We start from the raw sequence: 23,822 nt of genomic DNA, 5'->3' as shown, positions 1-23,822 counted from the left end.
ATTGATGAACTGGACTTGGGTATACAGGGCATAATTTCAAAGTTTGCAGATGAGATGAAACTCATACATGAAGTGAGGAGGATAATAATAGACTTCAGGAGGACATAGACAGACACGTGGAAGATGACATTTAATGCAGAGAAGTCTGAATTCATTTTGGTAGGAAGAATGAGGAGAGGCAATATAAACTAAAGGGTACAATTTTAAAGTGGGTACAGGAACAGAGAGAGCTGGGGGTGTATGTACACAAATGTTTGAAGGTGGCAGGACAAGTTGAGAAGGCTGTTAAAAAGGCATATGGGATCCTTGGCTTTATAAATAGAGGCATAGAGTACAAAAACAAGGAAGTTATGCTTTATAAAACATATAAACCTTTATAAAACACTGGTTTGGCCCCAGCCAATTCTGGGCACTACGTTTTAGGAAGACTATCAAGAACTTTAGAGAGGGTTCAGATGAGATTTACTAGAATGGTACCAGGGATGAAATACTTCAGTTACATGGAGAGACTAGAGAAATTGGGGTTGTTCTCTTTCGAGCAGAGAAGATTAAGGGGAGATTTGATAGAGGTATTCAAAATCTTGACAGGTTTCGATGGAGTAAATGAGGAGAAACTGTTTCCAGTGGCAGAAGGGTCAGTAATGAGAGGACACAGATGTAAGGTAATTGGCAAAAGAACCAGAGACGACATGAAGAAAGAAACATTTTATGCAGTGTGTTGTTATGATCTGGAATGTACTGCCTGAAATGGTGGTAGAAGCAGATTCAATAATGGCCCAGAAATTTGGGTCCCAACGCGTGAGTACTGACGGAGTACTCACGCGCGGACCCGATGGAAGTGCCGGAATCTTGCATGCACTACGCATGCGCGGGAAACCGGCACTTCCGATCCTCTGAACCAAGGGGTTCAGATCTCGAACGCGTGCGCGCGGGAGTCTGCGCGTGCGCGTTGAACTTCCTTTTTTTTCAGATTTTAACGTGCGGGTAAGTCTGTACATTTTAGAAATGTAAAAAGCAGCCGTAAGGACTTCATTTTCAAAGGTAAGTGGTCAATTATTTAAAATTAAAACATTTTATTCCACAGGTTTTTTACTTTTAAATACTTTAAAGCAAGGTAAGATTATTTTGAGCCCCGTTTTTTTATAAAAAAATTTTTTCAAAAATTTAAATTTTTGTTTAAAATAGTTATTTAATGTCATTTATAGTTTATTTACAAAGTGTGATGTTTTTTAAAAAAAATATTTGAAGGTAAAGTACAGTTTTACAGCCTCAACATTTATACGTTTTGACAGGTCTATCTGTCAAGACTTAAGAATGGAGCATTCCCTGCTCCGATTGGCTGCCTGTTGCTCACGTGATCCCAGGGGACGCTTCGCACTAACTACGCCCCTGGGACACGCCAGCATAGCGCGCAGGCCTCTGGGACAGGCCTCGGAGAGGAATTCCACGCAGGCCAAGAGGTCAACTGCCAGCACGCTAGGTAAGTGTAGGTCGGGGGCTTGCACCCGCGGGAAGCCCCCGACCCATAACTTTCAAAAAGGAATTTGATAAATACTTGAAAATGACAAATTTGCTGGGCTATGGGGAAAGGGCAGGAGAGTGGGATTAATTGGATAGCTCTTTCAAAAAACCAGCATAGGCACGATGGGCTGAATGGCCACCGTCTGTGCTGTATCAGTCTATGATTCTATGATTCGCTTTCTCGCTCCCACACACATTCTGTTTCACAAATATATTTTCTCTTTCTCTTGCTTTCTCATACACACAGGCTCTCTCTTTTTTCTCTCTACCCTCACGTTCTCGCTCTCACAAACATCCTGAGCCAGAATTTGTGGTGGATATGACGGTATACTCTCAGAATATGCCATCATACCGTCTTTGAAATAGACCACAAAATAGAGCGCTAAATCCCGAACTTGCAATCTATCAAGTACCGACTTGACAGATGATCCACACTGATGGGGAAATCATTGCTGGCGCAGAGTTGGGCTAATTGCCTACCAACTGCCCAGCAATTACGTATGAAAATTTTACAGCTGGTGCAAACAGGTATAGGCCTTGTTTGCATCAGCGTAAGGGGATACCTCGAAAGATCCAAAGCATCATTTGGCATGTTTTAACATTATTTAGTTCACATAAAAGTGAAATTGGAACATTTACAACAGATAAAAGCACCTGAGCTCTATGTGAATAATTTAGCCATGAGCTTCATAGAATTGTGAAGAGCTATTTTTGTTAGTTTGTGTTGGTGTCTACACATTTAATCTCTATATTATTGAAATCCTGATGTTGAAGCTTGGTGCTGTCAGTTTTTTGTGTGGGGCAATCTGAGAGCCACTGTTCAGTTCTTTGTATTTCATATGGTTGTGATGGACTGAATTCAACCGATACTAAATCCCAAATAAAGAACAAAATGTTAAACCTAATTATATATTTCCTGACATTAAAGCTTTCAAAGTCACTGTACGGTGCTGTAGTCATTGACCGTGCCTGTCTGTGAGTGGGCTATGCAATATTCAGGGTGTCAGGTGCCAGTCTGCACCCTCCTTTCTCCTATAAATCTGATGCAATGGTTCCCTTATATCTGTCAACACTCTAAGAGGAAACTCGGCACTTCCACTGATTGGCACACCAGGCCCACGTGATCCCAGGTATGCTTTCGCACACGCTGTGCCCCTGGGATCCGTGGGTCATTACGCTGCCCTCTAGTACGCAGTGTCAAACGGCAAGTTCGCGAAGGTGGGACCCCATCAAGAAGTGTGCATTCTATTCACATGCTGGTGGCCTACTCCGTAGGTACGCCGCCGACCGCAAAATCCAGACCCCTGTCTTTTTATGTTTTCCACACATATTCTTTCTCAAACATTAAATTTTCTCTTTCACTTACACACACATTGGGGTCGAGTTTAACCCAAAGATGGGTTTGGGTAGACAGTGGCCAGGGCTGGTATAAAACCCACTCACTGGGCTAAATCTCAGACCCAGGGCATTTTAGCTCCTAGGCCTTATTTCAATTTGACAGGCGGGTTTTCCATCCAATTGTGTCGGGAAAGGGAAGCTTTAATTTCCAGCGGGCCTCCGTGCCTAATTAATGCAGGAATGCATCTCTTACAGGTCGGCTGCATTCCCTTCTGGAAAATGTTCTGCAGTAATGAGTTGGAAGCAAACATCCAGATATTCTGAGGCCTCCCTGGAAGTCCTGGACAAAGAGATGAGGGCAAGGAGGGAAGTTCTCCCCCCACCCGCCCACCCACCAATGGCTTGAATGTTTATAAATGAACATCACCAGAAGCATCACTCCCAGGACCTGCATTCAATGACCTGACAAGAGCAGCAAGGGTGAGTCTGGCTCTTCATTTCTCCATCTCTCCCAATAACAGCTGGCAATAGTCATCCCTTCCCCACCCCCAGCACCCTGAACAATTCCTTTCCTACCTCACAACCTTCACCACCCATCACATGGGCACACTATACCACCCCTCATTCTCAATCCAAACACACACTCACCCCTTGCTTGTTGCCTTCACATCAGCTACTAACTGCATTCTGTGCTCGCACGGTGACTCTTGCAGAACAAGGAACTCCTGTGATGACTCTCTCCCTCACTTCACACTCCAGCCACTTGCTTGCCATTCAACACCTCCCCATCCTGTTTGCATTTTGCTTTTTTGCCCTCTCAGCACATACACAACATGCAGAAGCCCCACATATGTACACTCTCCTTTTCAATAGACACACACTAACGCGTCCTTTCTTTCTGCAGGAGAAACTGGCACACAACACAAGGCTTGCTACTAAACAATGTAGGAGGAACAACCAGCATCATGATCCTCTCTGAGCTGAAGCTCCAAGCTCTCAAGATCAATGGCCCCTCCAGATCTGTCTGCGGCGAAGATTTTGAGGCTGGGGGGTGCTATCTGGCTGTTACTTGTACCTCTTCATGTACCTCTGTAAGAAAACTGGGTTTTGCTATCCTGACAAATATATACCGCGGAACCAGATAAATCCTTAATTCCCTCTTTTATCTCCTTAAAAATGAACTGTCTGGTGTTTTACCTCCTAGCATAGGTCTAGGGATGAATGATGCCTCTCTCGGCTCACCGAGCTATCTTACAATAAACAAAATTAATTTAATTTACTAAGTTTATCCTCAAGATACTGAGTGAGTGAATTAACTCTCTATTTCCAAAGGAAGAAGTCAGACCACAAGTCATGCACTAATTGCTCTTTATCAGTTTCAAGTCACAACCTAAAGTTAAAGTTGGGTACATGAACACTAAATAGACATGCAAAATGGAATCAGAATTACCGAGCAGTTAGCAAACCATTGATGGCTAGAGTTACGTAACAAAATGAGTAACAAAGGTTACACAGGCAATTCAGTGTATCACTGTAAATCAGCGCTAATGGATACTGAGTATTAAGGATAGCAGTGACCAGAGTCTGAGGTTATAAATCGGTGAGATTACTTTAAGAGCTGACAAGATAACAGCTTTGAATAACCAGTCTATCAAATAGCTCACACTTACATGTGTGACTACTGGCATTCAAATGTTACAAAACCTCATTCTCATGAGCGACATGGTCGGGTCAATCTCCATTTCCTAGGACTCAGGCATTAGCTTCTGTACTGGCGCATCAATGACCCTCTTCGTGGTGGGGTTACCCACTTCACTTGAATCTTCGGTTCCAACTGAACCCACCTTACACATGAGTGACGATATCTGAGTTGGCTTCCTTCTCATCTTTCTTAATCTCAGACTCTTCATAATTAAGTTCCACTCTGAGCTCTGTCTGTAATGGGTCCTCACAGGTTTGAGCCCCCAGAAGTCATCAGCCACAAGCATCTAAAGAGTCAAAACAGGAGCAACAGCAGCATTTCGCTAGCTGACACTTAGAGGAGCACCTTGTAGGAGTAGTAGAGTTAGTAAAACTTTAAGAAAGGCATTATGCATTGACACTTGGGTTAGAGGTGAATTCATGGCAATTATTGTGTTTGGTATTAATTTAATTACCATTATCAAATTTGGCAGTTTGGTCTGCAGTGCCTTTCCACAGCGGCTTCTAAGTCTGCATTGTCAGTATGTTATTCATATAAAAGTTGGCTGAATTGTTTCAATGTTAAGGGAGTGGTGAAGGGGAGTAACATGGTCTTTTAATGTAAAGGGGCTTTGTTTCACTTTTCAGAGGAGGGGAATGAGCAAGTCACTGGAGATGGTGTTGTATCAATTGATCCCTGGCTTCTCTGGCTGCAATGGGTTGTGCTCGCCCTCCTTCTGCTTCTCCTTCACTGTAATCCAATTTCTTCTCATCAATAACAACAACAATTTGTATTTATATAGCGCCTTTAATGTAGTAAAACATCCCAAGGTGCTTCACAGGAGTAATATAAGACAAAAAATTTGACACCGAGCCACATAAGGAGATAGTAAGGCTGATGACCAAAAGCTTGGTCAAAGAGGTAGGTGTTAAGGAGTGTCTTAAAGGAGGAAAGAGAGGTAGCGAGGCGGAGAGTTTAGGCAAGGAATTCCAGAGCTTAGGGCTTAGCCAACAGAAGGCACGGCCGCCAATGGTTGAGCGGTTATAATCAGGGATCCTCAAGAGGGCAGAATTAGAGGAGCGCAGCTATCTCAGGGGGTTGTAGGGCTGGAGGAGATTACAGAGATAGGGAGGGATGAGGCTATGGAGGGATTTGAAAACAAGGATGAGAATTTTGAAATTGAGGCGTTGCTTAACCGGGATCCAATGTAGGTCAGCGAACGGGCGAACGGGACTTGGTGAGAGTTAGGACACGAGCAGCCGAGTTTTAGATGACCTCAAGTTTACGTAGGGTGGAATGTGGGAGGCCAGCCAGGAGTGCGTTGGAATAGTCAAGTCTAAAGGTAACAAAGGCATGGATGAGGGTTCCAGCAGCGGATGAGCCGAGGCAAGAGCAGAGATGGGTGATATTACGGAGGTGGAAATAGGAAATAGGTGGTCTTAGTTATGCCGCAGATATGTGGTCGGAAGGTTGCGCCAAGGTTGCGAACAGTGTGGTTCAGCCTCAGACAGATGTTAGGGAGAGGGATGGCGTCAGTGGCTAGGGAACGGAGTTTGTGGCAGGGACCGAAAACAATGGCTTCAGTCTTCCCAATATTTAATTGGAGAAAATTTCTGCACACCCAGAACTGGATATCGGACAAGCAGTCTAACAATTTAGACACCGTGGGGAAGTGGTGGTGAGGTAGAGCTGGGTGTCATCAGCGTACATGTGAAAACTGATGCTGTGTTTTTGGATGATGTCGCCAAGGGGCAGCATGTAGATGAGAAATAGGCAGACAGATTAATCAGATGATGACTCTTCTGCCTCCTCCAACTGCAACCCTCTCAGTATTGCCATGTTGTGCAACATGCAGCACAGTACATTGCTGCAACATCGGTTGAGTGGGGCATATTGCAGGGAGCCCCCAGACCTATCCAAGCACTTGAACCTTTATTTCAATGGCCCAACAGAAGTCACATTGCTGTGATTTGCCTGAGCTATTTAAGCATATGAACATAGGAACAGGAGTAGGCCATTCAGCCCCTCAATTCTGTTTCAATTGATCATGGCTGATCTTCATCTCAACTTCATTTACCCACTGTTGAGCCATATCCCTTGATACCCTTACCTAATAAAAACCTAGCCCTCTCAGTCTTGAACATTTGAATTGACCCAACATCCACAACCTTTTGGGAGAAAGAGATTTCCAGATTTCTACTATCTTTTGTGTGGAAAAAATGCTTCCTGATTTCACTCCTAACTGGCCTAGCTGTAATTTTAAGATTGTGCCCCTTGTTCTGGGTTTCCTCACCAGAGGAAATAGTTCTCTGTATATGAGATAGAGAAATTGCTAAAGTACAGGACTGTTATTTTCCAACAGTGTGCAGAGAAGAAATGGGAGAGAAATACCAGAAATAGGGGTACATTTTAAAAGTGAAGTTAGACTGAAAAAATTAAAAATTGCAGGAGTAGATATATTGGTAGATTGTGAAAGCTCAAGGTACACAAGGCTCCTTGCATGGACAACTTTCATTCAAAGGTTCTGAAGAAATTGTCTCAAATGATTATGAATTTTCTTGTGGATAGTTTTGAGAGTTCACTGGACTCAAGCCAAATCCCAAAGGATTGGAAAATAGCAAAAAGGGATGAGCCATTACATTATAGACTTGTAAGCCTTACTTCCACTGCTCGGAAAGTGTTTGAAAGAATCAGGAAGGATAATATAAGGGAGAATCTTGAGAGGCACGAGCTAATCTGAAACAGTCTGCATGGTTGTAGGAGTGGGAGGTCACGCTTGAATAATTTACTGGATTTCTTTGAGGAGATGACAGGCCTAGTAAATAGGGGCGAGATAGTGAATTTCAGGAAGGCATTTGATACTGTCCTACATAATGGGCTACTACATGAGGTCCAAGACCATGGGATAGATGAGAATGTATTAAAATGGATTGGCAAATGCTTAGTTGGTAGACAATGAGTAACAGTCCATGGGGAGATATTTGGTTCACAGTGGAGTGGAGTTACCAGTGGAGTGTCACAAGGTTCAGTGTTGGATAGATTATAATTTTGTAAATGATTTAGAGGAAAAAATTGTGTCCAATGTGTCCAAATTTGCAGACAATACCAAATTGGGAGTAGAGCCAAATTATGAAAATCAGTGCGCACACATTCAAAAGGATTTTGACAAGCTTGATCAGTGGGCGGAGAAATGGAAGAATCATTTTAATACAGGGAAATGTAAGATTATGAGATTTGGCAGAGGGAAGATTGATGTGGATTATGTGCTAAATGGGAATGTACTTGAAGCAGGAGAGGAACCTTTGGGTTTTAGCAGACAGCTCACTAAAACCATCAGCATAATGTTCTTAGACTGTAAAAAAACCCAGAATGCTGAGATGCATAGCAAGGGATAAACATATAAATCCAGAAAGTTCATTTTAAAACTGTATTTGGCCCTGGCGAGACCACATCTGGAATACTGCATACAGTTTTGATCTCACTATTTCAAAAGGATATTCAGTTATTGGATGGGGTACAGAGGGACCTATACAGTTGATCCCAGAACTTAAGGGAATGACGCATGAGGAAAGATTGACTACCCCTCTGACTTTTCTCTCTTGAAAGGAGGATACTGAAAGGGGAGGTTACAGATGTGTTTAAAATTTTGAAAGCTTTGGACAAATTGGATCCAAATAAGCATTTCTACTGTATACAGATTAAGCACAATATTTACAAATTAAGGATAATGAAAGAAAATTGGAAATGCAGGAGGAACTTTTTTACTATGTGGAACATGGGTGGTGGAACAAGAAACCTTGATGGGTTTCAAAACTGCCAGCAAATGAGATTCAGAATGTTTAGAAATGCACCAAGAGAATACCATGTATAAGTGAGCTAGATGGACGGAAGGTCCCCTCCTGCCTGAAACTGGTACTATGTTGCTCTCTAAGTATTTCTGCCTCACACACCCAGGGTTGAAAGCTCACACATACATGCATACATACACATTCCCTTAAACACATACAATACGCTGCTTCAAATACATACATTTCTCTCTCACGCACCCACATTAATTCTCTCACACAGTTTATCTCACACACACATTTCTCTTACACACATACATTCTCATACTCTCTCACATACATTTTCACTCTTACACACATTCTCTCTCTCACACATACATTTTTCAATCAAACACACATTCTCACACATATTTTCTCTCTATATACATCTCTTATACACTCCCTCTCTCATTGTCACTCACACACACATTTTCTCTCTCACACATACATTTCTCTCACATTTTTTCTCTCTTACATATACATTCTCTCTCACACACATGCACATGCACCCCACATTCACACACTCCCTCTCCCATCCACACAGACACACACTCATTCTCTCTCACGCACACTCTCTGTTCCATACGTGTTCACACACGTGCACGCATTTTCTTCTTTTCTTTCTCACACACACAGCATTAAGGCAAAATCATATTTTTGAATCCAGACAATGATTTCATTGCGGAGGTATGACAAATATAAAACAGCAACTGGACAGAATGGGAGACTTGTTCTTTTAATAAAGAAAACGGAGACTCGTCCAAAATAATGGGCGAAGAATCCACTGTTGAAACTCGCCATGAGCATGAAGAATATCACATGAACCGCATCTTTCAGGCTTTTTATGCGCTCAACAGATTAGCAAACCAGATGTCAAAGGTTTATTCTGTAGCATCACAGTCCAATCATTTCCGGAGTCTGCTGTGTGACATTTTTGACACTTTTCACCTGCTAAAGTCCTTGCAGCCGTAACCTTAAACTGTTGCTGGCAACACTTTAAAATACTTTTGGACATTTTAACAGAACAGACTACGGCGAGCGACAAGAAGAACCGGTAATTGATAAAACACACTCGACGGATAATAATAGCGTCTTTCCGTGTCTGAAATCAGTCATAGTGTCGATGATCTCCATATATGTCACTATTTGTAAAGAACCGCGAATCATAAATCCAGGTGTTACATGACGTTCAACTATAATTCTGAGGGAGAACTAATCCCTCAGCACACACTCAATTCCGCCGAAGAGCAAGATATTTATTGACAAAGTTGCCTTCTTGGTCGCCTGTCGAAAGTGACCTTTTCTCTGGTCCGTAAGGACCGATCACTGTCACAAAGTTTTCACTAAATCTCGCAGCAGAAGTTCCTGAAAAGTGGTATCATTAGCCTTTCCAGCCCCGTGCCGTCTGGCAGTGGCAGCGTGTCGCTTTTATTCCAAATGTTTTCTAAACTCACATACACGTCTGTGTTTTCCTCGGACCACGTAAAACTTTAAATCACCAATGCTTGTTTTTTTTTTGCGCAAAGTGACGATTAAAAAAAAAATCTGCAAAGGCAACCGCTGTGACATTGGGACTAAATTGTGCATTAAAGTGAACAAAGCGATATTCTAATATTTTGAATAACTTTGGGCTTCTCTGTTTACATTGATGCGGCTGACTGGCATTTTATGAAACCTTTTATCTGGAATTTGCACTTTCGAGTGCCCACAGTCAACGCGTTTTGAAGCTCTCCTTTTCCCAGAAAGATCAGGTCACCTCTTGAGTCACGCTTGGAAAAGGTCGTCACTTCTACTGTAACACTACTTCGGGCAAGAACAAAGAATTCTGCCTGTTCTCTCTGAGGGGTGGGGGGAAACTTTCATTTGTTTCAATTCAAGCTAAACAGGTAGAACGAGCTATATAAGTGCTGTCTGATCTCCAGGAATTCAGTGGGTTCAGTGGCAAATATCCATTACAGACAAACTCGTGTAACTCTAACCCTCCGCATTGTACACTCGCCTGAAAATGGACAAAAGAGAAGCGGCTTCTGGGGCTGCTGTGGAAGGTGCCCGTGGGAAAAGGTGTCACAAACGAGGAAGGGTGGTACAATCGGCTCCTCGGTGAACAATCGAGGCGATTGTTTGTGCCCTAGATCTAGCTCTGTCATCGACATTTTGAACTTAAAATAAAAATGGCACCATATGCACTAATTCTGCAACTTGGAATCAATTCGGCCTTAGCCTGGAAACAAAAAGTAATTGCATGCAGTGAGCCGCCTGTGTGAATGCAGCGAAAGGCATCTTTTAAGCTGTGGGTAGTTAACACTCCGAAGTCCTGTACTGAAAATAAAATTACATGTTACACCATTCTGAAAGCTATTAGGCATTCAAGTCCAAATAAATAAACTTTTTTTTTTAGTTCTGTGCACTTTCCTATTTCTTTACTGAAAACTAGAAATTTGCAAAAAATCATTCTCGCAGATAAATGCGAAAAAATGTGAGCGTGCGTTAAAAACGGAAAACTTTCAGCACTCAGATGACAAGCAATGTAAATGGGTGAATTTACCATGTTAATAAACCTCGAACCAATTTGCCCTAGCTGGGGAACTGAAGTAATACCACAGTGAACTCGCTGTGTGAATGCAGCGCAGGAATCATTTGACCTGCGTGTTCTCCGCGAGCTGTAGTGACCTTTCATTTGTAGATGTTTTTTATTGGTAATTATTAAAGCATGTTTAATATCGAGTCAACAACAGAAAATGCTGGAAAAACTTAGCAGGCCAGGCAACATCCGTGATATCGAGTCCTTGTATGGAGTTCAGTTCGGTTGTAACTGGTTGTTTCTGTGTGTTGTTTCCATGTACTCTGCGAGAACAGACATAGTTCCATTATATTACACCAAACCCCCCACTGCGCTGTTCAACTAAAATAAATGCCATGTAACCTTGGAGGTGTCTCTTGCGGGGGAGGGGAGGAAGATATTTGATATGTAACTGTAGTTTGAATTGTTATGTTTCAGTGTAATTAACATCAGCTCTGTAAAGGCCTCCAAATGCCAGTTAAAATATTAATTTTAGAACTTAGGCAACTATCAAAAAAGTATACATTCGCAAGTCCCTGCTGGGAAATGTCTGGAACTAGTACTGGTTTCCCAGTGTTTCCAAGTAAATATCCAGAGAGGGACAGCGAGAGAGAGAGAGAGAGAGATGTTTTTATATGACAGTAACAGATTTGAAAAACTGGAACCGTGTATAAAATGGAGTGGAAGACCCTCGTTATCTTCTGAAAGCATATAGCGGCAAAGAGTGCCGCTGCTGTGTTTATTTGCTGTAACTATGCACCTCTAAGAGAGATGCCTTGCCTAGGGATAACCTAACTGACCGTGATGACAGATTTCACTTCTCACATTGTAAGTCCATTCGTCCATCTTTCGTGTTGCAAGACCCCTCGGTTATAACACAACAGTGCACATTGAAACAACTTTCAATGATTGAATTACAACGTTGTCAAATTAAAACCGGTGAAAAAGTTTAGCCTTTAGCTCATTGGAACGTTGTTGTGCTTCACATGAAAAGCATTTATTTCCTTGTGCGAAGTGCGATGTTTTTCATTAATGGCTGGGGTTCTGGAAAGTTATCTGGCTTTAGATAATAGGAACAAGCCTGGCGGCACCATCCAGACCAAATTTATTGCCTTTTCGCATCAGAAGAATCAACAGTTTTGTGTGGTGTCTAACCATTTCTGACCAGTTACAGCAAGAGAGAGTATTGACATTTAAAAATAGCTGTACCGGGACATATTCGCGCGCCTTTTTACATTTGCTGTATCAATAATAAATCAAAACCGAAAGACAACGTTGTATTTTGATCATCGGGACCAGAATATTTAGCATTTATTATCACACCTCCCTGCCGCTGTGGAACTTTGATATAACTGGGGGTAGGGTGTGGGGGGTCACAAGGTCCAGTGACCCACGGTGCATTTTTCATCTGTCTTTTCCAGTATGTAATGAAGCTGGTGTGATTTATTATAGAGCAACCCGAAAAACATATTGCCATTGTACTTCTGCGTTAGATTGCCGCTTCGCGGCTTTGTGCACCAGAAAGGCAGACGTGACTTTACAGAAATGGACATAATAGAGAGCGGCATCAAACTTACATGAGAGGCAGCTTCCCAAACACGGTATCAAGCATTTCCGTTGAGACAATGTGATTGCATCAAATGAACCTCAGTTGCACAGATAATGTACTTGGCTCTATGCAATCTGGTACAGAGGGGGAGAGGCCTGTCAGTGCCGCACTAAACGTTGATTTCATATTACTTTCAGCTTCTCACTCCAAAGAGCTGGCAACTGGACCAACAATAAAAGTGCTTGGTGCTTCGTGGCAAAACCGCTGACAGGTAACAGGAGTTTCGAATCTCGATTCAAGTTTCCTCAACGATATTAATGAGCATTTAACGGCCATTGCCATATGTGTGTGTCTGGGTGGCTCGGAGCGTTATTCTGTGCTTCATAAAACAGTGAAAGCATGGATCGCTTTCGCAGAAGTGGGTGGTCGGTCAGGTAGGGGCTTTGAACATTATTTTAATGTTCATACTTTTTTGTATCATTAATTACCATGGGGAATTGGGAACTGATATGACAAATAAGAAGTACATAAGAAATAGGAGCAGGCGTAGGCCATACGGCCCCTTGGGCCTGCTCCGCCATTCAATAGGATCATGGCTGATCCGAATCTAGACTCACGTCCACTTCCCTGCCCTCTCCCCGTAACCCCTAATTCCCTTATCTGCTAGGAAACTGTATCTCCGTTTTAAATTTATTGAATGTTGCAGCTTCCACAGCTCTCTGGGGTAGCAAATACAGAGCCACAGCGGAAAACGCAGCACATTATATAACGCGGGGTTGTTGGGATGGCCGAGACTCATTTAGCCAGGTTCATAAAGAATATGACTGAGTGATGGGAGAACGGGACAAAAGGCTCAGACTCGACATTATCTGACCCGAGCCAAAGTATTTCACGTGGTGTATAAGCTGTAGAAGGAATGGGATGGCGCAATCCTAATTTATAATGGGGGTTGTTTTCTTTGGCCACTCAAAGCTCAATAGCAGATCCAACAAGTGTGATGTCACCTTTTTCCTATTTCCAAATGGAAAATACTTTTCAAATGACACTTTAGATAACAATGTGAACAGAATAGACTCAGAGCATATCATCATCGACTGTTTTTATTATTTGGTCAAACGCTGTGTTTATTCCATAGTCTAAACTCTCATGTTTCCGATTTCGTTGGTCTTGTTCAGCTAATTGCTGATGATTTTTTTGGCCATAAGATAAATATTCAGAAGCCCAGACTTACACTAACTATATTACAAATCAGGAGAAACAGCTGCACGCAGATTTTAAGGTTAATATTGAGTTGTTATTAACCATGCTCTCATCATACCAGTCCATTGAAGTGTTTGCTTGTTTAACAAGGGCTGAAGGACTTGCAACAATTCACTGCCTGTCGATTCAAGCTGGTCGGTCCATTCTTGGACAGAGTTATCTGGAGATCATGCGCACACTCTCCGCTAACACACAATGCCCTTCCCAGGACAGATCTCTCAAGTCCACATTTTTGAAGAATTTTCTGGAAGTTCACGCGGTCGTAACATTATCGGTCAAAAGGTGTTACAAAAGGCGACCAGTACTTTTTGACTTAGTTCATCTTCCGTCTTATCCCTTCCAACCGGTGTCTTGGAATATGAGAGTTGGCTCTTCACCCAGGTTTCCCAATTTAAAAAAGAAAGATTTTTTTTAGAAGGTACTGAAATTGTGATCGCACATCAGCCATCAAGAAACACCCATATATGCTTAAAATCCCACCCCAATTACAATCCCACACCAGGCAAAACCCATCGCCTACAGTTATTCAAAAGCGTTCTCAAAAGAGCAAGTTAAACGCATGTTTACAGCCGCTTGTTCTATAAAATCAACTCTTCCCACGTGGAAGGGAATTTAAGTGCGCAGCAAACTACTATTTTCAATTAATTTTGTCTCTGATCTAGTTTTATTTAATGCGATATCGTTAATTTGATACATGGGTCTGTAGCTAAGTGGATGCATGCTTAAATTCAATAGCAATGGAAATTAAATTATATTTTGACAAATAAAACCAGGGTTAGAGATTTTAAAAATTATTTTAAAATGTCATTTGCAGCTGAGATGCTAATAGAACATTCCTGATGTCGGATACCGCACTGTTATTTAAACTTTTCTTTACCGGAAGCAGACAGAAAGCACCCTGTGTACTCAACAGTCTGAAATAGATCTGCATAGAATCCCCACATGGGATCCATGTTGTTATCACATTGTCCTGGTACATTCAAGATGGCGTGTGCGAGTGGCGTGTGCGAGGCGGGACACAATGCCAATCCCATGTGTGACAGCACCCCATTGAAAAAACGATGGGAGCCGTGCCTCAAGGCTTTAGACACTTCAGGTAACACAACTCCCAGATCTATCACTTCTAGTGACCTGTGCACGAATCATCAAGTAAATCAAGCGTTCACTGCTGCACAATGGTTTGTAAGCAAATGGAAGAAATAGGAAGTTTATGTGAAGTCAATCTTTCCCCCACGTGTTCATTTTGGAATGCCATCTACTGATTAGTGTTAACAAAATTAGTGTTCAGGAGAAAACACTGACTCTTACCCACGTACCCTTTAATAAATACTTAAAAAAGAAGTATTGCTATTGACGGAGGAGAAGTCTCCTCTGTCAGTGTTTGAGATTTTAGTAATCATTTGTGTCAGTGTTTGAGATTTGAGTGGTCATTTGTGTAAGGTTGAAGGAAACTATTTCCTACTGGGTATGTAGAAGCGATTGTCCTTACAATTTATGGCTGCAGCCATCACGTAGGTCCAAAGGTGACAAGAAATGCATATATATATATAGATATAATAAATACACCCACATATTTTTCAGTTTTTAAATTTTGGTCTTCACCCAACTGCGCCAATAAAAGAAAAACAGCGAAAGATCTCAATTCAATCGATTTGTAAGTGTTTTGTAAATTCGAGCTCCTTAACGGATACGCATCTGTCTCAGAGATTGGGATCATTCCCATTCCGGAGCAGGATGTACCATGTGCTCCGTGCCATGTTGTCACTACGGTGCTTTCCCCTCCCCGTGCTTGAAATAACACAGGCGCGTGGAGGGGGAAAAGAGAGGGGAAATCTGTAGGAGGATGGGTGGAAATCAGTGAAACTAGTTAGGCAAGGTGATCTTGCAGTAATAATATCCGAGTGCGAAACAGCTAACTTTCCAAAGCTATCTCCTTTGTTTCCGTGTCACTGTTTATCTGACTTTGCTCCTTTGGACGTGTTACTATGTTAAAGGCGCTATATAAATGCAAGTTGTTATTGGAACGAATGTCAGTTGTGCCGATTGGGTTAAACACTGAACCTTTTTCCACCAAAGAGAAAGAGTACATTTAATATGAACAAGACTTTACCTAGCCTTTGTACGATTTGCCTCATTTCCGATTAATACGCAGAAGCGAGTCCGAATGGACGGGTCTTGTATTGCGGTTAGTAAGGGAGTAAGGGTCAGGGCAGAGGTTACAGTAGAACTATTCAGAAAAGTATTTATCAATGACCAGTCACAGAAAATGAAGATATGTAGTGTTGGGGCAGTCTGACGTGGAATCGTTTAATAGAAGCTGCTCGAGCGAGCTCATGCGTAACCATGTAACCAGGGAAAGCCAACCGCGGCTGGGTTTAGTTAATGCAAATAATTCAGAATTTGGAATTACCGTGTGTTAAAAGTCTAAAAAATTGCAGAACCTCCTGCATAAAATGGTAACGCTGAAAGATAAAGATTCGCAGATTATCATTTGGAAAGCGCTATCTCTGGACCAAACATGGACTGGTAACCTAAGTGAAATCTAGAACCGGAACAGGTAGGTCACATTAGAACATTTTACACTTTACCTCATGAACATAAGTGACATTCGTGGACATTTAGCTAGCAATGAAATATTGTAAGTTTTCTAGCATTATTCGGTTACATGAGTTGTGTCAAGAACGGTAGAAAGCTAAACTAATTTAAATTAGATAGCTGGCACTATCTCAAGAAGGGCGAGTCCCAGTAATTATCCAGGGCACAGGAATTTAGAAAAAGCAGATATTAGGAAAGTATGAGAAAAACAACTTTTTTAGAATCAGAATAAGAACATTCCAAATTACTTTTCATTGTATTAAAAGATATCTGTAGGGATTCTGCACTAGAAAATTAAAATATTTTAAAAATATAATTGAAACGTTATCAAAAATGCTAAATGTATTGAATATTAAATATAAAATACATCTGCTATACTTATAATTTTCATTATATATAGTATGCACACACATTCTAAAGCGTTAACAAATTAAACTATATTTTCTGGTTAGTGGATGATCTTTATGCACATGTTTGGTATTGAGGTTTTCAAATGTCTGGTTAATATAATGTCCCGACGCAATAGTTTGCTGGGGTATTGCACATCCATTTGCTTACCACTCTCCTGAAACGGAGAAATGTATTACGTTGCCTAGAGTTTGGGGTTTTGAGATTCTGATCTTAATTGAATTAGACATTTCGGGCGTTACCTTTATGGCGTAAGCTTTCTTTAAATAATGATAACAGTAATATGATGTCAGAAATCAATTAGAAAACAATGTCATGACATTACGATGTGCAGGTGATGCTGCGTGCTCGGAAGCAAGATACATCTCCCAGTCTGGAGTGAGGGTTCAAAAGTGAACAATAGTGCTAAAGACATTTGTTTGGTTTTCAGACTGCTCGGGAATTTATTCTGAACTGTAAATTAACAGCATATTTACTCCTTGGTACTTTATTTCCTTAATACAGCAATGGAGATTAGCTATCGGTGAAGATATCCATCCCAAAAGTTGAATTACATACATTTAAACAAGTAAGTTTAATTTATTTCTGGTTGGCAATTTAGTTAATAATTCGAGGGAGATGAAAACGTTACTAAAAGTGTTACTGTATGCTTGTTAACGATTCTGTAATCCGCGATCGCAGCGGAAGAAACATATGCATTGTAATTACTGTGCTATGTTTTCCGGTGAGTTTGCATTCAGTGCCAAAACTGTCACTCTACATTAAGACACAACACGATATTGCAATTCCTTATTGTTTTGTACACATTAACCCGTGAAGCAAAGCTAGTGAATGGTGCAGCCATTTAACTAGTGTTCGGGTACTTCGCATAATACATAGTTGGTTACTTACATCCGTAGGGAAATATGACTTCTTATCACTTCGTGTATTTATGGCATTTTTGGCTCTCATTCCAAGACATTGCCGGTTTGTGTAATTTTCTCGTTAATAATCCGACTTCACAAAGTAGCCTAAACCACGATAGATGGCCTTTGTCCACCAGCTCGCTTTTTGTTGCTCATTTTACTTTACTTCTCTTTCTTGCATCTTCCCTGAAACTCAAACATGGGAAAGGAGTAAAGCAGCAGCTCCACCTGCTGTTTGTCAGGGAGATTTCAAGATCAAACGAGCAGCGGATTCTTGTGTTTTGGTTTTGCATAATTTTGTTTGGTTTTAATGAGAGGCAAATGTGGAATAAAAATCCATGCTGATCTTCCCCCCACAGGGTAATGAAGACCTCGTGAATCAGAAGCGTGGAAGGCACATAAACAGAAATCGATAATTTAAGTCTTCCACTGTTTGGCAGAATACTTTTTTTTACATACCGGATGAAAGAAAGACCTGCATTTATATAGCGCCTTTCATGACCACCGTCTCAAAGCGCTTTACAGCCAATGAAGTACTTTTGGAGCAAACAGCAATGTGATAATGACCAGATAATCTGTATTTTTTGTTATGTTGGTTGAGGTATAAATACTGGCCGGGACACCAGGGATAACTCCCCTGCTCTTCTTCGAAATAGTGCCATCTTTTATGTCCACCTGAGAGAGCAGACGGGGCTTCAGTTTAACATCTCATCCGAAAGACGGCACCTCCGACAGTGTCAGTCTAGCTTTATATGCCATGATGATGATGTGGAGATGCCGGTGTTGGACTGGGGTGGACAAATGTGAGAAGTCACACAACACCAGGTTATAGTCCAACAGCTTTATTTGAAATCACAAGCTTTCGGAGCGCTGCTCCTTCGTCAGGTGAAGTAATTGTTAGACCCAAGCTACACTACCTCAGTAAAGCAGAAGGTATGAGTTCATAAGAGACTCATCTGCTTACCAAAAAGGTGTTGGAGGAAAAAAGGAGCCTAAACTGTAACAGGGAACTTCACTTTGCATCTAACGCTAGATGATCTGGAAGTGCTTCGTCTGACATTGGGTACCAAATGTGGAAAAGTGTTCCTTCACCTGACAAAGGAGCAGCGCTCGGAAAGCTTGTGATTTCAAATAAAGCTGTTGGACTGTAACCTGCTGTTGTGTGACTTCACACATTTAGCTTTATATGCTCAAGTCCCTGGAGTGGGACTTGAACCCACAACCTTCTGAGTCAGAGGCGAGTGTGCTACCCACTTTTTAATTTTTTTTTTATAATACTTTATTGAACATTAAAAACATTTACAACATCGTGATCATTACATTGTATGATACAAATCAATTCCACCGCCCTGCACAGCCATTCCGCCACCACATTTTAACATCAAAACCTGAAGTTTAATTTGTCACCTGTAACATATATTAATCGATTGTACTTTAAAAATTGGTTGTAAAATACTGTCCTTAAATTCCTTTCTGAATAAAACATCCACAGAGCCTTATAATGGTCTTTTAGCTTATATTTAAAATACTCTTTTAGATTTATTCTCCTCCCCTTAAAAAACAGAGCATTCCTTCTTTGCACAATCACGAATCTAGCCAAACTGAACATTAAATTAATTGCCGCTCCGCTAGACTCTGGCAGACTCTCCTGCAATCCCCATCTCAAAATTGAGTCCCACGGGATTCCCATTCTCACTGTTCAGTCCCCATCCGGCAAAAAAGCTTCACACAACTGTCGAACATAGTACTTAAAGTCATTTAACTGTGGACATAACACCAGTAAATGGGACAGAGTCTCATCCTGTGTCCCACACATTGGGCAAGTTGCCGCCTCCACTCGTCCAATCTTGCACAAGACCGTCATGGTAAAAATTCGGTTATGAGCCAATTTGAAATCCAGTTCAATCCATTCTGGGCATTTAAAATTCGCCCACACTCCCTTCCAAATCCTATTGAAGTCCAGCTGTGGGTATACACTCTGCCAAAACTCCTGACCAGCAGGTGTCTTGAATCTCCATTCTCTGAATACCTCATAGAAATCTCAAGTATTACAGTTGTCAAATTGGACTAACTCTCCCCCTTTCTCCAGTACAAAGCTTGAAAAAGCAGGACGCATTTTACTTCCTTTGGAGATTTCCGCATTTATTTCTTCCATCCAATCCTGTGGCATTGCCCTCACAATCTTCTCATACATGATTCCTATTGCTTTTCCTTCTACCTCCTGATCCTCCTCCCACACCATGTCCCTCACTATCGCTTCTGGCAACCAACCTGGAATCACCTCGTATAATACATCTTTCACCGATATAATCCCAGCTTTTATAAAAGCTTGATTAAATAAAACCTCTCCTTCGATGTTGACCCACCTGTTCAAAAATAAAGGCTGTTCTAAAAATTCCTCAGCCCCCTTGGGCATAAACTGCACACTTTTTAAAAATTGAGCCCAAGTCTCTACAACCCTCTTATAAAACCTAGGGAGAAGCTTAATCGATTTCAAAAACATATTATTGTGTTCCATATACAATATCCCCTGTCCTCCTATCCCACTTCGTTTTAAAAAATGCTCAAAACAACTCTTCCAAAAACTTGAATTTGACTTCTGAAGAAATCTCTTTACCCATTTGATTCTAAAGGACTTTTTCTTCAAATCAATATCTGGGAAGTTGAGTCCTCCCTGATTTCTCCGTCCAATGATGGTATTGTAAGCCACCAAGGCTGGTTTCCCTTCCCATAAAAACCTCACACAAGCCTCTCGGATGGACTTTTCTGCCCACTCAGGAATATCCTCCACCGTCAATAAGTACCATAGCTTAGATAGCAGGAGAGCAGACACCACTGTCGCTCTTCCTTGCACTTTCAACCACCTTCTTTCCCATCTTCCAAAAATCTTTTTAATTTTCATAACCTTCGGTTCCCAATTTAATCGATCCACTTCTTCCCTGTCTTTCATGCACCCCATCTGCACCCCCAGAACTTCCAAAACCTCCACCACCTTAAAGGGACATTCCCCCAACCATTCCCCCCTACCCCTCCCTGCAACCAGGCATTGGGACTTACTATAATTCACTCTGGCACCTGAAGCTCTACAATATTCCTCCACTACCTCCATAGCTTTCCTCACTGACTCCCCATTTCTCAATGTTAAGGTTGTGTCATCTGCATATTGGTGTATCACCGACACCAGCCCGGAACTGGGTACCACAATCCCAACTACACCTTGTTTCTTTCGCATCATGTAACCTAATGGTTCTGCTACCAATGTGTACAGCAGTGGGGACAGGAGACAACCCTGTCTCACTGATCTCTGTATCGGAAAATACTTAGATAAAAAACCATTACATTTAATACAGCTAAATATGTTTGAATAAAAAATCCTTATCCACTGAATGAAATTTTCCTTGAAACCAAATGCTTCCAAAACCTTCAATAAAAACTCATGTGAGACCCTATCAAAGGCTTTCTCTTGATCTATCTTTAATACACAAGCCTCCCTCCCACTCTCTTCCATGAGCTCTATCGCATCTTGGATTGAGACCACAGAGTCTGCAATGTCCCGGCCTATGACTCCATAGGACTGAGAGGGCCAAACTATCTCCGGTAACACCTCCATCAAACGATTTGCCATAACCCTCGCCAAGATCTTATAATCCACATTTAACAGTGTGATGGGCCTCCAATTCTTCAGATCCCGTCTATCCCCTTTATTTTTATAAGCTAAGCTTATGATACCTCTCCTCATAGATGGGGCCAGGCTTCCCTCAATTTTAATTTCCTTAAAAACTCCTAAGAGCAATGGACTTAAAATCTCAAAAAATTCCTTATAAAATTCTGCACTTAGTCCATCGGACCCTGGGCTTTCCCCCCCTTCATTCCACTTATTGCTATTTTTATTTCCGCTAATCCTACTTCTTTATCACACATGCTTCTCTCATCCTCCTTTAAACCCTTTTCAATAAAAGCAGTAACCTTCTCCATCTCCAAATTGGAAATGTCTTCTTTTGTATATAGCTCTTGATAAAAGCTGCTAGCCGCCTCCAAAATCTCCTCACTTTCATGAATGATCTTCTCCCCAACCGTCAACTCCTCAATTAACGATAATCTCTGTCGCAGCTTCTCTTGCTCTAGAAAATATCTAGTGCATCTTTCGCCCTCCAATGCATCTCTAGCCTTTGCACGGAGAATGGCCCCCTTGCATTTTTCAGCTTGCAATAATTCCCACTCTTCCTTTAGCACCCGGAACTTAGTCTCAGCTCCCTTATCCCCTCCGTCAACTGCTTTACAGACATCCGTAAACCTTTTGTTTATATTCTCTTCTCGATGCCGGTTAGCTGCCGCCCTCTTTTTCCCATAACGTACCGAAAAAACTTTTACCTCATATTTGAAATTGTCCCACCAAACACTTCTTTCTTTCAAGAACAAAAGTTCCTTCCGAGCATTCTTTATTATATTTATAATCCCTTCTTTATAAGCACTTTCCTTCAGGTATTGATTGTTTAAAATCCACACCCCTGAACCGATCTTAACTCTGCTGTTCCTAATTCTAAGAACCAAAGCCGAGTGATCACTAAAAAACACTTTTTTATAATAAATCTCCATCACCTCCGAACTTAACCCTTCCCGCATTAACACAAAATCTATTCGGCTCTGTTTTAAAACATCACCCACCCAACCTGCTCTGGAGAACTCCCTTTTTATGGGGTTCCGGTCTCTCCATAAGTCTCTCAAATTTAAATTTGCCATCATTTTTATAATCATCCCTCTGGAGTTATCCTCTTTAAAGGTCATCTGGGCTGAAATGTCCATCCAAGATAAAAATACATTAAAATCCCCCACTATACAAGGATTTTCCACCTCTGCCACTTCAGTGAATAACCCCCGAAAAAACTCGCGACGCTGGCAATGGTCGTTCGGTGCATAGATATTAAAAAGATCGCAATTAAATCCCTCCAATTTTACCCTTAGCCGTAAAAATCTCCCCTCAGTGTCCTTGTCCACCAAGGCAACGTTTTCTTCTATGGACGGACTCACCAAAACAGCCACCCCTCTACGGTTATTGTTTGCACAACTTGCAAACACCTCTCCCTTCCAAACCTTCTGAACTCTTTCTAGAATATCCTCATCCCAAAAGGTTTCTTGCAGACACAACAAGTCCGTGCCTTTAAAACCCTGCAACAATTGCTGCAATTTCTTCTCACCCCTCAGTCCGTTCACATTAATCGAGGCCAATGTAATCATGGCTCCAAAGAAGGGAAGTATGCCCAATAATCTCCCCATCATTTAATCTCTGGCTCTTCCCTCCTCTCATGCTCCTTCTCAACTTTTCGGGCAGCTGTTGCTTTTTCCTGCAGCCTCCGGCTCTTTTTCCCCTCCTGTTTGACCCCTCCCTGCTGTTTCAGCCTCTTGTCTTAAGTTTGGACTCAGGAGCTGCCCTTTCTCCCTCCTTCTGCCCCTCACTAACCTTTCCCTTTCCACATGATGCCACCCCATCCCCGACTTCCATGTCTCTGTCCCCCTCTAATTCCTCACACTCAAGCTCTTCTGCAACCCCCTGTGCCTGCTCCCCGTCAGATACATAATCCTGCTCCCCGTCAGATACTTCATCTCCCATAGAGAGTCTTCCTGCTATCGCAGTTTCTCCCACTGTGCCACCCCCTTCGACCACGTCTCTACCTCTGACCCTTGCACCTTGTTCCCTCACTCCATGGGACAATGGCGCACCTAAATTGTTCCCTTCTGACGTCTCTATCTCGCCGATCCCATTCTGCTGTCCCTTTAAGGCTCCTGCCTCTTGCACCCTCTCCCTGTCTGCCCCCTCCCGCTCACCAAAATATCCAACTCCCCGCCTCTCCCCGGAGCACTCACTTCCACCACACACCCCGCTCCTGCCTCCTCTCCCCCCGCAGACACCAGACTCCCCAGGGGGAGCCGAACTGCACTAAGGCTCGAGTCTGCACTCGACCCTTGCTGCCCGCTGCTGTCTTTATTCCCCTCCATAGCACTCGCCGTGTTTTCCGCCATCTCCATCTCGATCTCCGCTCCGCCAACCTCTGCCTCTTCCTGTGCTCCTTTTTCTTTCATTTTACCGGCTGTGTCCTCCGACTGCACCGCACCTCTGGTCGTTCCACACTTCTCTCCTGCTCCGGCTCCCATCTCCTCATCACTCATTTCGCTCCCTTCTGCC

The 23,822-nt window shown here is 42.1% G+C and overlaps 1 long non-coding RNA gene across 1 annotated transcript in view; it reads left to right on the top strand.

Moving 5' to 3' along the window:
- LOC147121068 (uncharacterized) overlaps window positions 1-4,124 on the top strand; it is a 29,401-nt gene extending 25,277 nt beyond the window's left edge. The window contains exons 3-4 of the long non-coding RNA XR_015075381.1: window positions 3,115-3,339; window positions 3,764-4,124. This is a non-coding gene — a long non-coding RNA (uncharacterized LOC147121068). The remainder of the gene's footprint in view (window positions 1-3,114; window positions 3,340-3,763) is intronic.
- The last annotated feature ends 19,698 nt before the right edge of the window (window positions 4,125-23,822 follow it).

Source organism: Somniosus microcephalus, chromosome 3, assembly GCF_052327205.1.
Source record: "Somniosus microcephalus isolate GS21.2 chromosome 3, FLI_Smic_1.0, whole genome shotgun sequence".
Classification (NCBI taxonomy): domain Eukaryota; kingdom Metazoa; phylum Chordata; class Chondrichthyes; order Squaliformes; family Somniosidae; genus Somniosus; species Somniosus microcephalus.
The sequence above is the reverse complement of the archived record's forward strand: the minus strand, read 5'-3'. Positions and strand labels throughout refer to the sequence as shown.